General features: G+C 39.4%; 1 pseudogene; it reads left to right on the top strand.

Moving 5' to 3' along the window:
* The first annotated feature begins 5,443 nt into the window (after positions 1 to 5,443).
* LOC121830440 (proliferating cell nuclear antigen pseudogene) lies at positions 5,444 to 11,014 on the top strand (annotated as a pseudogene).
* The last annotated feature ends 1,685 nt before the right edge of the window (positions 11,015 to 12,699 follow it).

The raw sequence follows: 12,699 nt of genomic DNA, 5'->3' as shown, positions 1-12,699 counted from the left end.
CCATCTGTAACTCCACTTCCAGTGGACCCTATGCCTTCTTCTGGCTCCCACAGGCACTGCTTGCATGTGGTGCACAGACACATATGTAGGCAAAACATCCATCCACAAAAATAAAATAAAAAATTTTAAGATAGAATTATATAGTAGCTGTCTTGATATCCTACTGTGTGGCTTCACATCTGTAGACAAGCAGACAGTTGTCCATGTGTTCTAGCTAAAGCCTAGTAAGTAAAACAACTTACACCTTTAGAACAAGATGTCAATTAAACTGAGATTTTTGAGGAACCATGTTCAGTGTAATATGAAAACATATACGAATATGCTAGATCAAAATGTGACATTAGTTTCAATACTACTTTGATTAATTGCGTGTAGTCATAATTAAAGGAAATCTAGTCGGCATTTTGGTTAGAGGCTTATAAAAAGTAATGCTGCTATTGCTTTTACACTGAAGTTTGATCCCATCTCCTAAATATCTACCCATGGGCTGATTGGGAACTCTTAAGCACGGGGTTAAAATCTCTGCAATAAAAAATCCAGAAAGATAAGATAAAGATCAGAAGCTGCCTGTGTGTAACCCAATGAAAGAAAAGGATCTAGAGAACAAAAAATAGACTCTCTTCCTACCAGTGGTGAGGGTACAGATGCATAGCTCTGCCCCAGGAAACTGAAGTCTTTTATAGACCCCAATGTAGCCTCAATTGTGATTTGTGGCTTCAGTGCAGAAAAGAATTTCAGGATTAGCCAATATAAAGATGAACTGGTGACTTTGTTTAAGAGAGTTTAATATAAGCTTTAAGACTGTGGGTCTTAGAAAGCTTTAAGACTGTGTGCCACTTAGAAAGAAAGGCATACCCAAGTGTCAGTATGGGCTTCTCAAGAGAGAGTGTCAGAGAGACCCAAGTGTAGGTATGGGCTTTCCCAGGAAGCATAGAAATTGTCAGGGTTAGTCATACAGATCATTTCAATGGCTCTCAAATTGCATCTTAAAAGTTGGTTAAGAGCCGGGCAATGGTGGCACATGCCTTTAATCCCAGCACTCTGGAGGCAGAGGCAGGCAGATATCCATGAGTTCAAGGCTAGCCTGGGCTACAGAGTGAGTTCCAAGAAAGGCGCAAAGCTACACAGAGAACCCCTGTCTCGAAAAATAAAAATAAAAGAAGAAGAAGAAGAAGAAGAAGAAGAAGAAGAAGAAGAAGAAGAAGAAGAAAGAAGAAGAAAAATTTGGTTAAGAAACTGTTTTTTCCTTTTTTTTTTAAAAAAAAATAAGAGAATTATAGGTTTTTCCAGAGACACCTGGGATGGAATTGTAATCTAACATGGTAAAAACCAGGAGCTCCTAGAGCTTGACAAGGGGTTTAGTGCATGTCCTTTTCATGTAGATTGGTTTCTGACAAGATTCCTAGAAAACTGCAGGTTTCTAGATGGAAAGGGAAAAAGCCTAAAGCACTTGCCGTCTGTCTTAGTTAGGGCTTTTATTCCTTCGAAGAGACACCATGACCACAGCAACTCCCATAAAGGAAGGCATTTAACTGGGGCTGGCTTACAGGTTCAGAGCTTTAGTCCATTGTTGTCATAGTGGGAGCATGATGTCGGGCAGGCAGACATGGTGCTGGAGAGGTAGCTGAGAGCTCCACATATAGATTGGCAGGCAGAAGGAAGAGAGTGTGACACTAGACCTGGCTCGAGCATTTGAAACCACAAAGCCCACCCCAAGTGACATGCTTCCTCCAACTAGGCCACATCGACTTCAACAAGGTCACACCTCCTGATAGTGCCACTTCTTATGAGCCTATGAGGGCCATTTTTCTTCAAACCACCACAGCGTCACCCTGGAATTCCTGCTTCTCCCCCAGGTGAGGGGCTCCTTTCCCTTCTCACTCCCCCGTAATTTTCCACCTCTCCATTTTGCCTCATTCCTGAGAGACAAGGAGCTTCAGAAAAACACAGGGCATCCAGGACCCACTGGAAAAGGAAGGTATGAGAACCCAGAAGGGAGACAGTTACCAAGGGCGTGGATCTGAAGGAGGCTGGGAGCCAAAACCGAAGTTTCCAGTTTCTCATTTCCCAAGGCCAACAACTGTACCAAGGTTATAAGTAAGGCAACAGAAAGAAAGAGAGTTTATTAAGAATGGCTGTGGCTAGTGACCAGGGAAATGCATGGACTCAGAAGCACTGGGCCACAGATCTCAAGATCCTTCCCATCCCATCCCATTTTGGAAAGCTTTTAAAAATGAAAATTTTATTTTACTTTTCAAGTTATAAGCTATGAGCATGTAAAAAAAAAATACAGTCCTGTCCATACAAAAGCAGTTCCAGCTATTCAAAAGTTACAGAGCATGGAGAAAGCACTCCACAATGGCTCAGTCCCATGACTGTTAGTTGTGTGCAGCATGGGATTGTTCTGCACTATGGGAACAGAGATGTTTAGGCATTCAAAAACTGAGAAAGTAATTCAAAGTAAGAGTAAGTTCACTCTGAGGAGAGCAGAATTTATATATTCTGATAAGCCCTAGAAGAAGGTGTGGCTTGAAAAGTTCCATCCTCTTCTACTTAATTCAGTTTTAATAGTATATTACAATATAGTGTGCTCTTCTGGGCAAAAGTAAATTGCTAGTTTTAAAACTAAGTCAGACAAAAATTAATTTGTTTGCCATATAGGAACCATGCTAGCATAGTTAGCCTAAAACCATTTAAAATATGCAAAGACTTTTAAAACTTAACCCAAAACCAGTGATACTTTTTTTTTTTCTCTTCAGGAGTTAAGACATACATTTAAGTTCATCATGAGTGTTTTCTCTCCATATTCTGTTTAAAAAACAATGTGTGAGCCATGTATCAGCAACATGTTTTAATGTAGCTCTATTTACCCAAGGCCACACAAGTCTTTTTTTCTTTTTGGTTTTTCGAGACAGAGTTTCTTTGTGTAGCTTTGGAGCCTGTCCTGGAACTCACTTTGTAGACCAGACTGGTCTCGAACTCACAGAGTTCTGCCTGGCTCTGCCTCCTGAGTGCTGGGATTAAAATCGTGTGCCACTGATGCCTGGCTACCTTTCTTAACTTTAAATAGATAATATGCTCTTCAGAACAGAACACAAAGTGTTCATTCGAGGGTGGGTAACAGGGAGCCTTCAGGCCTAAGTTTATTTGGAAATCTTAGAAGTTAAGTGTGTCACAGAAAGAAACGCCTTGGCTTCCACCTTTTCTGTCAGATTCTACCACAAATTTAGACTTAATGCTGACATTTTCCTCTCATCAGTTCAAGACCCTGCCCTTTACAGGTTATCCACTCAGTCCCCCGCCTTGTCTTTATTTGCATGCCCCCCTGCTCAGTGCAAGGTCTCACCACACCACACTGGAACTCAGCCACTCCCACACTGAACACCATCCCTTCCACTCCTGTGACTGACTCTCCATCATCCTTACCTTAGTGTCCAAATTTAAGTGACTCAAAGTTTCCCTTCGTTTATGTATTCCCTATTAACAGACATTGCTATCGTTCAGAGGAAACAACGTTCACAAGATAGCCTACATCATTGTGCAGTTCTGTTTTTAGCCAGTACTCTGGGTCTGAAATGCTCTAGCCATCTACATTTGTCTAGAACCCCCTTGGAAGATTGTACCAAAATAATTCCTTATTATCTGGCAACACAAAAGCATAATAAAAACTATTGTAGATTCTGATCAGTTGAAGAGCAGGCATGGCTTCTGAATGTCTGTAGCTTTTTGTTTTTTGTTTGTTTGTTTTTTGTTTTTTTTACCACATCACAGATGTCCATCTATATAAAAAACATTTCCTGAAGTGAAATCTAAGAAGATCATGGTATGCTGCCATCATCATGTAGGTTAGGTTTCTGATAACATTTCCACCACCCTTTTCTCATGTAGAGAACTATGAGGCTCAGTGCAGCTCTTCAGAACAGCAGATTGTATACAGTGTGTATATCTACACTCACTTGATATTTTTACCTTTAGAAATTTATTTTTTGGAACATCATCAAGAATGCTCACAATAGTTTGGATCCCAGAGATTATCGTAAGCCCACAGGCTCCTGTTTTGAGTGTTCCCAGCTGATGGAATTACTTGGGGGAGGTTATGGATCCTTTGGGAAGTGAGACCTGCCTAAAAACAATAGGCTTCGGAGGGTGAGCCTTTGAAGGTTTTAGCCAAGGCCCTGGACCAAGCCCCTTTCTCTACTTCCTGTCCCAGCGTGATGCAAATAGTCTCTGCCCCATGTTCCCACCACTTCCCTGGCATAGCTCCCCTGCCAAAATGAACCAAACTCTATGCATCTGTGAATGAGAATTGTCTTTTCTCCTTTTGCTTTCTGTCAGGGATTTTTCATCACCATGACAAAACTAATACTGTCTGATAACAAAGAATTGTTTTGATGAAATGGAAGCAGAACAGTGTGATCAAAAGGAGATACTAAGTCAGAGTAAGTAATATAGACCATATAGCCATTAAAAAGCTTCAAAAAAGTGGTTGGAGAGATGTCTCAGTGGTTAAGAGCACTGGTTAGTATTCTAGAGGACCCAGGTTCAATTCCCAGCATCCACATGGCAGCTCTATAGTTGTCTGTGAACCCCAGTTCCAGGGATCCGACACCTTACTTACTTACCATGGAGGCAAAACATAAAGTAATTGTTTTTTAAAAGTTTCAAAACAGAGCATAATGCATTCTATATTTATATCTATATGTGCATAGATATTTAATATGTTAAATGACTTTAATCTACTTTTAGGATTTTTTTGTCTTGATTTAATTGACTTATTTAAACTTTCTGAAGTTCTACAATAAGTGTACATTGCTTTTAGAAAGAAATCAAAATGAAGAAATGGAAGATGCATACCAAATAATCATGTAGGAACCTACCTACAGTCCCTAAAGCAATCTCTTTAAGTACAGGAGAAAGCCACTGTCCTTATAGTCAGACAGAAAAATCATTCTAAAGGAGACACCAGGAGGTAATTACACCTGCAAATAGGTGGATGGATGGGCCAGGCAAGGCTGGAAGGGTTGCTAGACTAAAAAGATTAGGGGAGCCCTAATTTCTGCACAGTGTTTGGAGAACATTGGCATGTAACTTCTGCTTAGTCTAGTACCTTTTTTCTTTCTTTCTTCAAGCATCTATGTATCTTCTTTTTAAAAAATGAAATTGGTGGTGCACTCTCACTTTGAGCATTTTTGAAAGTCAGAACTTTTTGTAATACTGGCTCATTTTCCTTGTTTCTGTTTTCCGAAGTCAGAGAAGAGTGTAAGAGCCAAGGAGAAGCAATAGAAACTCCAACTAAGACACTATGGCCATATCCATCACCAATTCCCCATTCCACTCCCCCCAAGACATCTCTCTCCACTTTCTGTCTTCTCCTTAAAACAAAACAAAACAAAACACTGAGTCCAATTAGCTCTGCCTATTAAGCAGGTCTTGTGTAGTAATCATGGCTGCAGTTAGTTCATAGTTCATGAGTGCAGTTGCCACATCATGTCCGGGAGGCAGCACTTCACAGGGCTCCTCCCCATTCTCTGGTTCTTTCTGCCCTCTCTTTTGAAACTTTAGCAATGGGCACAGGGTTAACACAAACAACCCATTTAGGACTGAGCACTCACACTGAATTTTGACCAATTATGAGATCTCTGCATTAACTACTACCCACTGCAGAGAGAAGATTGAAGAAAGCACTAATAACTCACAGGGTTGTTTCTTTGATGTTTAGTTTCTTATATACTTCAGATGCTAATCTTCTGTGAGATGCATATCTGGCAAGGATATTCTCCCATTCTGGGTGCTGTTTCTTCGCCAGATTGACTGTTTCCTTTGCTACACAAAAGATTTTTAATTTCATGAGATCTTATTTGTTGATTATTGGCTTCTGTATAAGTTAGGGTTTCTATTGCTGTGATAAAGCACCATGGCCAAAAGCTACTTGGGAATTAAAGAGTTTATTAAGTTTACACTTCCACATCACATTCCATCAATAAAGGAAGTTAGAGTAGGAACTCGAGGTGGGGCAAGAACCCAGAGGCAGGAGTTCATGCAGGATGTGGAACGGTGCTGCTTACTGACTTGCTCCTCATGACTTGCTCATCCTGCTGTCTTATATAACCCAGGACCACCAGTCCATGAGTGGTGCTGCCCACAATGAGCTGGGTCCTCCCCTATCAATTATCAACCAAGAAAATGCACTATAGACTTCCCTATAGGCAACTTTTTTTTTTTTTTTGGTTTTTCGAGACAGGGTTTCTCTGCGTAGCTTTGCGCCTTTTCTGGAGCTCACTTGGTAGCCCAGGCTGGCCTCAAACTCACAGAGATCCGCCTGGCTCTGCCTCCCGAGTGCTGGGATTAAAGGCGTGCGCCACCACCGCCCGGCTGGCAATTTTTTTTTAAAAGACAGTGTGTCACTGTGTAGCTCTGCTATCCTGGAGCTCACTATGTAGACCAGGCTAACCTCACAGAGATCCACCTTCCTCTGCCTCTTGAGTGCTGGGAGTGAAGGAGTGTGCCCCTTTGCCCAGCTTCCTATAGGCAAATCTTATGGAGGATTCATAGCCTCATTTCCTGAGTAATTGGAGTTCCTACTCAGTCTTTTGCTATGCCCACATCTTGACATGTACTTTCTACTGTTTCTTCTAGAAGTTTCAGAGTTTCAGACCTTATGTTGAAGCCTCCGATCCATTTAGAGTTGATTTTTGTGAAGGGTGAGAGGTAAGAACTTAGTCTTGTTCTTCTTTATGTAGATATTCAATTTTCTAAATATCATTTGTTGAAGACATTGCCTTTCACTCAGTGTATATTCATCTTCCCTGTAAAAATTTGGGGGCTGTAGTTGTCTGGCCTCATAGTTGGATCCTCTATTCTATTCCATGGCTCTATGATGCTGTTTCCATGACAATGCAATTCTGTTATTATTACTATGGCTCTGTAGTGTAATTTGAAATCAGGTATAATGTAACTGATGTAATCCCCAGAAATACTCTTTTTGTTCAGGATTACTTTAGCTATTTAATCTTTTGCGTTTCTGTATGAATTTTAAGATTTTTTTTTTAAAGATAGTGGATTTTTTAAAAGATTTATTTATTTATTATGTATACAGGAGGGAGTGCCAGATCTCATTACAGATGGTTGTGAGCCACCATGTGGTTGCTGGGAATTGAACTCAGGACCTCTGGAAGAGCAATCGGTGCTCTTAACCTCTGAGCCATCTCTCCAGCTCGAATTTTAAGATTTTTTTTTCATTTCTAAGAAGAATGTCACTGGAATTTTGGTTGAAATTTTTAGATATTGATTAATATTCTGCAATTTTACTGAATTCATTTATTTCTTTTAATAGTTTTTAGGGTGGGATCTTTGGAGTTTTATAAATAATATAGTATCATTTGTAAACAAAGATAATTTAACTTCTTCCTCTTTAATTTGGATTCAAACATTAATTTTAAAGATTTATTTATTTTATTCTATGTGTATGAGTGTTTTGCCTGCATGTATGTCTGTGCACCACATGTTTGTCTCCTACCATCAGAGGCCAGAAGACAGTGTTGAATACCCTAAAACTAAGTTAGAGATGACTGTGAGCCACTGTGTGGGTGATGGGAACCACGTCCTCTGCAAGAGCGGCAAGTCCTGCCAACTGCTGAGACATCTCTCCAGCACTAATTTGGAATAAAAAAAAATCTCTTCTTTTGCCTAATTATACTGACTGAGTTCCATTGCCTTGTGAATAGGAGTGACATGAGTGAGCTCCTTGTCTCTGGTCTTACAGAGAAAGTTCTCAACTTTTTACCACTGGGATTGCCTAATTTGTTGAGATACTTAGTTATGAAAAGACACAGAAAGTTGTCAAAAGATAATTGTCTGATTCCACTTTTCATTTTGCTTGTGTGGCCTATTTCATCTATTAATTTGCATATTTTGACATGCAAATTAATTAATAGAGTAATAAAAATCCTAAAATTCATGCAGAAACTCAAAGGACTGAATAGCTAACTCAATCCTGTACAAAAAGAGTATTTCTGGGGATTACATCAATTACATCATACCTAATTTCAAATTACACTACAGAACCATAGCAATAAAAAATAGCTGTATGGTTGTGAAAACAATGTATTTCAAGTGTTCAAATGCCCAAGACTAATGGGGGACATCTCATTCAAGCCACTATATTTCTTCATTTTCCCATTCCTCAATTCCTCATCCTCTCAATAAAATTCCCTGACCCAAGCTATTAATTTGCATATTTTGAACCATATTTGTGTTTCAGGGAGAGTTCTCACTTCATTATGTGTTGAGTATGCTTTGTTAGGATGGTCAGGGATTTTCACCCTTATGTTCCTAGGGGATATTGATTTAAATTGCACATCTTAAATCCTTATCTTGCTTTGGCATAGGTGTAATGCTGATTTAATAAAATACATTTGTAGTATTTTTCCAGTTTTTGGGAGAGTGAGAAGTATAAGCACTAATTCTGTCAATGTTTAACTAAATCCATCCATGAAGTCAATGTTATGTTTTTTCTTTGAGTATTTAGAAATATACGTATAAGTATTTTCAAATATTCCATGCACATATCTATAGTGTACTTTGATCACATTTGCCCCTTTGCTGCCCTTTTTTTAATTTCCTCTTCTGTCTCATCCCTTTCTACATCCCTAGTAGTCTTTCTTTTATTTTCATGTTGTCCCTACATTCCACAGCATGTCATGTCTGTCTTGTAAGACTAACTTATTTCAGATAACATGGTAATCTACAGGCCCATCCATTTTCCTGCAAATGGTATAATTTCCTCCTTCACTGTGGCTTAATAAAGCTTCATTGTGTACATGTCTCATATTTTCCTTATCTGTTCATCTACTGATAGACACCTAAACAGATTTCATAATCTGTCTTTCTATTAATCTCTCCAGATTTTCTGTTTCTTCATGATTTACTCTTGAAAGGTTGTATTTTTTAGGAATTTTTGGGTTTTTTTCTAAATTATAAATTTTCTCAATGTATTATTCATAATAGTCTCTTATGATTGCTCATATTTCTATAGTATCAATTGTAATATCTTCTCTCTCATTTGTACTTTTATATGCTTGGGTTCTCTCTTTTTTCCTGGTTAGTCAAAATTATAGGTCAATTGCTTTTATCTTTTCTGAAAACTAATTTCTCTCAGAGGTTTTTACTGTTAGATTCCTGGTTTCATTGCTTTTTGCCCTGTCTTTATTATTTCTTTCCCTCTGAAATTTTGGAGGACATCTCATTCAAACATCTATGCCTTTTCTTCATTTCCCCACTCCTTTTTCCTCATCCCCTCAATATCATTCCCTGCCTTAAGCTCTTTTGTTCTTTTGGGTCATATGTCCTTCTGCCCTCCCCTCCCCATTCACCAGCACTTCCTTCTCCTCTTTCTTGGTCTCCTTTCTAGCTGTTAACAGCTCTACTCACTTTTACAACCCCTCACGCACAGGGATACATGTATTACAAGCTAGGATCTCCATATGAGACAGAGCATGCAGTTTTGTTTTTCTGAGTTTGGGTCACCTCACTTCCCAGATCCATTTATTTTCCTACAAATTTCATAAATTCATTTTTCCTTACAGCTGAGTAAAATTCCACAGTGTATACATGTACTCCATTTTTTTTTTTTATTCATCTGCTGGTAGATGTCTAGGCTGATTCCATTTCCTTGTTACGGTCAATAGATAGAGCAGCACTGAGCAAAGGATGAGCAAACACCTTTGCAATGGGATATACAGTTCTCTGAGTATGTGCCTAGGAGTTGCACAGCAGAGGCATATGGCAGTTTTGAGTAAGCTCTACACTGATTTCCATAGTGACTATACCAGTTTATACTGCCATCAGTGAAGGAGGGACAGCTCCTTCCCCCCATTTCCTCACTGCTGCCTGTTTCCTTGATGACAGCCATTTAAGGTGATTGTCTGACTGATTTCTACCCTGCTGATTTTGTTTTGATATCGAGGAGCCCTAAACTGGCCACATCTCCATCTTTATTATGGTCTCTAGCACATCATTGTAACTCTACCACCATGTTCAAGTGTGCCTGGTTCAAGCTTCTTTCCTGGATAAGATGCTGGAGGCATTCATGGACCTCATTAACTAGCCCAGCTGGGAGGTCATCTTGGGGGTTGTGAACCATAGAGCACAGAGGTATCTCAAGTCTCTGTGCTAGAGCTCATCCTGTGTTCTAAACGCTTTGATGTATACTGCTATAAATGCAACCTGGCCATGGGGTGAACTTCATCAACCAGTTCAAAATATTAAAATGCACTGGCACAGAGACCTCATTACATTAAGGGCCAAAAACAACACAGATAACTTGATGATAGTGTTTAAAACACCAAATCAAGAAAAAGTTTCAAACTGAAATGCAATTAATGGATTTAGATGTTGAGCACTTTGGGATATAGGAGTGTAGATATGTAGTAAAGATGCTGTCTGGTGATCTGCACATATATATGCTGATGCCTTGGTCACCTTGGAGATGCTGTTGTAATATTCTATGTAAACTATGGGGTGACCTTCTCTGCAACTGAAAGCATTAGGTTGTCACACACAGGTATTGTTTTATTACGAGGTGGAAGCTGTTACTATGGAGATGAAGGGGCCAGTTCAGCTAGCTTTTAAACTGAGGTACCTGCATTTATTTATTTTTTAACAAAAGCCACTCCATTGTCTCCTTCAGTAACACTCAGCATGTCTGTCGATGTAACCCTTATTGTAGAGTATAAAACATGGCTGACGTGGGACATTTAAACTACTGTTTGGCTCCCAAGATCAATGATTATCTTAGGCACTGACAGTATCTGAGAAGATGGGGCTTCTGAGGTGGCAGTGTGTTCTGCTTTTACATCACCAAATGTGACCTGAGCACATATGTAGATATCTTCTGTAAGTGACCTATTTGCATTCCCTGGTGTCTAGGGATATGAACACTAAAAAACATACTTCCTGGATATTGTTTTTCTTTTGAAAAGTGCCTCTTGGTTTTACCAGTTCCCTTGTTATTTTGTTTTTGGCTATGTGATATGTATAGTTAAAGATATATATATATATATATATATATATATATATATATATATATATATATTCTAGCAAATATACACATTTGGTAGAAAGTTCCTTTTTAGACTTATTTTTGATGAATCCCAATATTTGGTGATGTTGTGTTTTAATTTTTGTCTCAAGTTTTTTTTTTATAAATTTCTATTTTGGTTTATTATTAGAGCCATTTGTTATTCAAGAATGTATCATTTAATTTCCTCATGTTTACAGAATTTCTAATGATTAGCAGGGGAGGCTACATGTGGGTAGGAACAGCTGTGTACACAGAGATGGGAGGTCTATGAAGACTGAACTTCTACTCAGTTTTGTTGTGAACTTGATGCAGTTAAAAAAAAAAAAAAACAACAAAAAACAGTTTCTACTTTATTCCAGCAATTGCCAAGGCTGAGAATTACTACTTCTGCACAAAGTGTCACCCTTATAACAGTGATTCTTAGATTTGAATGACATCACCAATTAATCCTCAATGGATGTTAGATCACAATCATCAATTAAAATCACTATGGCACTATTAAAAGCTATGTGGGTTGATCAGCCCCATCCTCTGAAACTGTGGTCCCTTCATGTCAAGAGTTTTAAAAGCTCTTGGGATGATTCCAGTAAGCAGAATTATGACCACCAGAAAAGATGAATTCTGGAAACACACACGTCAAATTCTCCAGTCTTGCACACGTGCAAATGCCATGGGTCTTTCCCAGTACTCTCTTCCAATGAGCCTGGACACCATTTTAGCACCCTTTTCTATTCACCTTGTTTTTCAGGCAGTGGTAAAGAACTAGAGTCACCATGGAGTCTGCTTTGGTATCACTCTACCTTCAAGTCAGTCAGTCTTGTTAGATCTGACCTCCCTCCCCCATTTCTGCCACCACCACTATGATCTGACATTTTTATAGGACAGCTCTTCAAGGCATCTACTTTGGGATGGCTGTTGAGGTTCCAGGATGCTGCTGTGAGTTCATTCATACTGTGCTTGCAATCTTCAGATCTCAAGGACTTCCTGCCAACATTAACTCATTTGTTTGAAACTGTCTGATCTTATGAGGATTAATGAGACAGTGTTTACAAAACTCTCAGCGTTCCCAAGATGACAGCCATCATGCTAGACACACAAGTCAGGTTTAGAGTCCTCTGAGAACTTGGAAGAGTTGGCTGCTTTTTAAAAAACGGCTTGGCTATGACTATCCTCTAGGGCCAAGGGCCAGACCAGACTGTTGATCTCTAGAAAAGATACAGGGAGTGGGGACAGGCAATGAGGAGATGACCCACATCTAACTCCAGTCTTCGTTCCTGTCTAGTTTTGTTTCCTTAAGCAAGTTCAACATGTCATTCAGCTTCTCCTTCCTTGTTTGTCCATGGGCCTGGGAATGTCTTGCTGAGATAATGTATGTGAGAAGTGGTCAAAAGCAGACAGTGCTATGCTAAGAAGCTGAGAGCTGCCTCTGGCTGATTTTGAAACCCATGTATGTAGTATATTTATATTATAGGTGAAAAAAGGGAAAGTGAGGTGTGTATCCCTTATTAAAAAGCTAGAAAATGTCTGATCCAGGAACCTCACCCTGTAATGCCCAGTCCCAGGCCCACCTGGTGTCTGCATCCTCATGTTCTCCTGGCCCAAGTCCAGGCAAGTGCCCC

Source organism: Peromyscus maniculatus, chromosome 6, assembly GCF_049852395.1.
Source record: "Peromyscus maniculatus bairdii isolate BWxNUB_F1_BW_parent chromosome 6, HU_Pman_BW_mat_3.1, whole genome shotgun sequence".
Taxonomy (NCBI): domain Eukaryota; kingdom Metazoa; phylum Chordata; class Mammalia; order Rodentia; family Cricetidae; genus Peromyscus; species Peromyscus maniculatus.
Note: the sequence above shows the minus strand (reverse complement) of the source record. Positions and strands in the feature narration are given on the sequence as shown.